This window comes from Bidens hawaiensis, unplaced genomic scaffold (genome assembly GCF_021521415.1).
Source record: "Bidens hawaiensis isolate Kalapana, Puna unplaced genomic scaffold, B.hawaiensis_p1.1 tig00062157_1, whole genome shotgun sequence".
Lineage (NCBI taxonomy): Eukaryota > Viridiplantae > Streptophyta > Magnoliopsida > Asterales > Asteraceae > Bidens > Bidens hawaiensis.
The window spans coordinates 1-5,562 of record NW_027501146.1 but is presented as its reverse complement, the minus strand read 5'-3'; the positions used below and the strand labels follow the sequence as shown (position 1 = coordinate 5,562).

Genomic DNA, 5,562 nt, shown 5'->3' with positions numbered 1-5,562 from the left:
ATCTCCTTCACACACAGCCCTGACCCTTACCAAATCATCTTTTTCTTATCCTAATTTGTCTTCTTGTTTCAACTGCATGTGCCTTGATCATATCCTTCACCTCTGCTTTTGTACCAAAAACTTGTCCCACATGGAAAAGATAATCCATGTCCCCCTCATTTCTTTGTTTCTCATTATACATCCTATCATTATCCAACATCACATCATCCATTTCTATGTCCAAAACCTCTAAACTACAATTTGCATCCTGCTGTTCAACTTCAAAATCAGTATGCAGTCTGAAATCCCTCATATCTACATCTACATCATGTATTTCACCATCTTCATAGTTGAAGTCACTATCTGAATCACTTTCTGAATCTTCATCACCATCCCTAGTTTTCTTAACATTTTTAGATTTCTTTTTGTTCTTAGATTTCTCACATTCTTTGGTTTCTTAACTGGACAACCCTCTAGATGTTCATCATCATCAGAACTCTCTCTCTCATTTCATAGTTAGAATCCCTACTATCATCAGTTCCACTTTCATCTGAACTTGAAGACTCAATCTCCACTTTCTTCATCTGAAATTGAAGAATCTTCACTATCTTCATCCCCACCTCCATCCCCACCTCCATCCCCACCTCCATTGTAATCCATATCCACCTCATTTGTAGGCTGCACACCATATCCACCCTCCATCCCCACCTCCATCTACATCACCATTGTAATCAATCTCCACCTCATTTGTAGGTTGCACACCAAAAGCATCCTCTCCAAACATAGGGTCAAATTCTGGATCCTCATGACATATATCAATCTGGTCTTGTTGTTCAACAACACCAACATTATTCTCTTCTTGAACATTCACATTTGCATCCTGTTTGTCTTGTTCCACAACTACCTCATTTGTGCTATCTTGCCATTCCAACAACAACATTTTCTTAACTGAGTTTGCTTTATCTAGTACGACCTCACTTGCAAGAAACTCCTCATCTGTTATCTCTTCAATGGTAAACTTTGAGGGTGAGCAGAAGTATGTGTGTATAGAGGTGAACTCATGCTCAACATACACATTCATTAACTGATTAAAAGCTCCAATATACTTAGCAAATCCCCTAACATCATCATCACTTCCCAAAGCTCTAAGCCCCCAATCCAATTCTGAACCCGGTACTACATAATGGTAGAATCTAACCTTATCTGTAGGATAGGATAATTCAAGCAAGATTCGATCAAGCTCGTGAACTGAAAACTTGTCAATATCTAGCATGTCAACATAATGGACAACGGCTCTCTTATAAACCCGTCCTGGAAATTTAGTGAAACTGCCACCATGGTGCATCTTGATCGTGAACAAATGTGGATTATTTACTATACAAACAAGATTAAAACAGCTGTTAGTTAAATAACCCAATTATAAACCCTAAAGTTTTAACTTACCAATAAAACGCATCAGCATTTGATTGTTCATCAGCTTCACGAATGTAGAATGGAGGATGAGGAGGATCATCCATCTTACGTGTTTAAGTTCTGAGAATGATGTGCAATTGATTGAAGCCCTAATTGATTAGTCGCGTCGGACACACGAGGGTTTAAGGTTTTTGATCGCCAGGAATTGATTCGATCGACAGGGAGGGGGAAGAGTGATACAGAGGCTTAGTTGCAGAGATATAAGAAAGGACAAAAATGCCCTCACATGCGTCTCACGTGAGGGCATTTAACTGACTTTTTCTAACCCAGTTAGCGTAAAGGACAAAAACTTGTAGGAAAAAAAAGTTTAAAGTACACCGCCTGCAAGGAAACTTAGAAAAGCGACACGAACCGAAATTTTGGCTTATTTTTAAAGGACAAAATTTGTAATTCTGTCTAAAAAAATTTTAAACCCGTCATAAATGTTTCACTTCCATTTGAGCTTTGAATAATTGGAAAAGTAACATTGTTATTATTTTATTAATGACGATTACTAAAATAAAAATAAAAAGCAAGCGAATTTATACAAAATGCATTTAAGATGTCGTTTCATCCGTTCCCAAAACTCTATATAAAGCCTTCCCAACACTCCATAACTTGCTCATTCAAACTCAAACATGTCTTCCTCTATTCCCTCTATTACCCTTCCTAATATTACTGATGCTTCTTCAGCCATTAGCTTCACTCTCTTCCTATGCCTAGTAGTCTTTGTCTCCGTCTTCGCTTACCTACTCGCTCCTGGCGGCCTCTCATGGGCTCTCTCAAAACCCCGTCAAAAAACCGCCATCCCAGGCCCCGCTGGCCGTCCCTTTTCTCGGACTTGTGTTCGTTTTCACTTCTTCTTTGACGCACCGAACCCTGGCCAAGCTTTCCACTATTTTTAACGCTAAACCTCTTATGGCCTTTTCTGTTGGGCTGACTCGTTTTATCATCTCGAGTCACCCTGAGACCGCCAAAGAGATACTCAACAGCACTGATTTTGCTGACCGTCCTGTTAAAGAGTCCGCATATGAGCTGTTGTTTCACCGGGCTAGGGTTTTGCTCCATACGGTGACTACTGGCGTAATTTGAGGAGGATCTCGGCAACTCATTTGTTTAGCCCGAAGCGTGTTTCGGGTTTGGGGGTTTCCGCCAAAATATCGGGTTGAAAATGGTGGAGCAAGTTTCTTCATCCATGGAAGAAAAATGGTCATGTGGAGGTTAAAAAGATCCTTCATTTTTGCTTCCTTAAACAATGTCATGATGACTGTGTTCGGGAAGGTCCTATGATGATTTTGGAAATGGTGGTGAGGGTATAAGCTCGAGAAGTTAGTCAGTGAAGGTTATGTGTTGTTGGGAATATTTAACTGGAGTGATCATTTCCCAGTTGTTAGTTGGTTTGATATCCAAGGTGTCAGGAGGAGGTGCCGAGATTTGGTTTCCAAGGTTAATGTTTTTGTCGGGGAAATCATTCAACAACACCGAGATAAACGGTCTGGTATTGTCGGAGCTACTGCCGTTCATGACGGTGATTTTCGTAGATGTTTTGCTTGATTTGGAGTCGGAAAACAAGTTAGTGATGCTGATATGATTGCTGTTCTTTGGGTGATTTTTTTTTTGTTTATTTTTTATAAAATAATTTGGAGATGAATCAAGAATAATATCTTTGTTTTTCTTTTTATAAACTTTAGAAGATTATTATTATTTTTAATTAACATTTGTTATATTTGTATAGGAAATGATTTTTAGGGGGACAGACACGGTGGCAATCTTGTTAGAGTGGATTCTTGCACGAATGGTGCTACACCCGGATATCCAAGCCCGGGCCCAATTGGAAATTGCGAGGGTGGTCGGTGACAGGCCCGTTACTGATTCGGACCTCGACAACCTTCCTTACCTTCATGCAATCGTTAAAGAGACCTTACGTGTTCACCCACCTGGCCCGCTTTTGTCTTGGGCTCGCCTTTCACCCAAGATACTCATGTGGGCCCCGCACTTCGTGCCCGCGGGCACCACTGCAATGGTGAACATGTGGGCCATTACCCATGACGAGCGCATATGGTCCGAGCCAAAGCGATTCTACCCTGACCGTTTCTTGAAAGAGGATGTTGCAATAATGGGTTCGGATCTGAGGTTGGCTCCGTTTGGTGCTGGGAGGAGGGTTTGCCCTGGGAAGGCAATGGGGTTAGCCACGGTTCATCTATGGTTAGCCCAGGCTTCTACAAAAGTTCAAATGGGTTGAAGCTTGTTCGGTTGATTTGTCAGAGTGTTTGAAGCTATCGTTGGAGATGAAGAAGCCTCTGGTTTGCAGTGCTGTTTTAAGGGCGTAATGAATATGTTGCTTATGATATTATTAGTAGTTCCTAGCAAGTTCGTGACGTTAGGGTTATGTTAGGGGTAACGCGGGCTTCTTACACAAAGCGTTATATGTTTTGTGGCATTCTCATGAAATAATGTAATTCCCCGTACTATTTAAGTGGCTATATCAATATCTGCCCGATCCCATTTTATTTAAATATATTATTAGCTTGTTATGGCATGAATTAATAAGAATGCCCATAGTCTGATAATTTTTACTGCTTGTTAATAGTTAATGGTTAGTGAGCATTAAAAAATACTAAAAATTAATGGTTAGTGAAGAGGTAGGTCCCAGCAGAGCCCAGTTAGACCCGCAAGACTCACTTTGAAGAGGGACGTCTGCGCAGAAACCAACTGGATCCGCAGGACCCACCATGCTCAGAGACGTGACGTCCTTACGCGCAGTACGCAAGCTGTTCCCGCAGGAAAATTGCCTCCCAATGGTGAAGTACTCTGCCTGTTCCCGCAGCTGCGGATACAAGCCATCAGGGAAGGCCACCCGCGCAGCAAGGCTACACGCACAAGGCACTTAGCTCTCAATCATTCAGTGTCACCTGAAGGAATGAGCAAAGCCGGGAACAATCCCGCACAAAGGTGGGAGGGGGAATACTCCCGCCCAAAAGGCAGTCCGTACGATACGGGAATATCTTCTGTACTGTACCTGACGAGGTATGGGCAAAAGATCTGACCAAAGATACGACAGCTTATTGACAACAGTATGGCGAGCAGCATGCTCTTGTACTGTATGTCACTATTAGCCGCTGCCTACTCACCAACTCCTGTCATACCACGTGCATAGCCGGCAGTTGGTAGAAAAGGAATAGTACACAGCAGGCCTGGTCACTGTCAGCCGCTGCCTACCCACCAACTACCAGCAGGGCACGTGCGTAGGCCACAGTTGGTAGAACAGGATACTATTCAGCTGGCCACACTCCTTGGAAACCTACCTTCGGCTATAAATACCCCAAAGGGTATGATCATCTTATCTTATCATATTATCATCATATTATACCTGATATCTGCTCTAGCAATCTCTTAATATACATTTAATTTTAAAGAGCAATCTAGTATGATTCTCACGCCGGAGGGTGGTCACAAGGAGGAACCCCCCCTTCTCAGTGACAAGCTCACGGTGTCTGTTTTGCAGGTTATCAGAAGAACCATCTTTGCCGGGTCTAACCCCTCGTGGGAAACATCTATCTAACCCCAGGTTACCCGTAATCTGCCCGGGGTCCGGTTAGTGTTTCTTCATTGGCGCCATCCGTGCATAAAAGCTAGAACTTCATTTCTTTTCAGTTTTTTCAAACTTCTGGAAAGATGGTTAAAGAAATTCCGGTAACCACAACCCCAGCTACTGGGGGGAATACCGACTACACAGTTTTTACAAACACTACCCCGGTTACCCAAGCCGGGGCAAGTGAAGTAAATTTACGAACACTAACCCCAGTTACCCAAGCTGGGGCAAGTGCAGTAAATAATCGCTCACTGGGATTCACCGATACCCAGTTAGAGAAAGGAACAAGACTCCCCCGCCAAACACTCGATGAAGTTAAGGCATGGGCGGAGGCACGTTAGAAGGAGTTCCAAGCTGAGTTGGACGAACGCTTGCGTTCCGTCCAACAGGCTAACGACTTCGAAGAATATTTGGACGATAACTCGGAGGAATCCGACACCGACGCGAACCCCTCGCCATAGGGCAAAAGGGAAGCGTAAGGAAACGGACTCCCAAACGGAGAAGGCATTTTGAAGAAGCCTTCAAACCAAAAAACACAG

At 43.0% G+C, this 5,562-nt stretch overlaps 1 pseudogene across 1 annotated transcript; it reads left to right on the top strand.

Annotated features, from left to right (window-relative positions):
* Nucleotides 1–2,064: 2,064 nt before the first annotated feature.
* LOC143603568 (cytochrome P450 78A5-like) lies at nt 2,065–3,933 on the top strand (annotated as a pseudogene). The gene is made up of 2 exons (XR_013148085.1): nt 2,065–3,036; nt 3,167–3,933. The product of XR_013148085.1 is annotated as a cytochrome P450 78A5-like (transcript).
* Nucleotides 3,934–5,562: the final 1,629 nt, after the last annotated feature.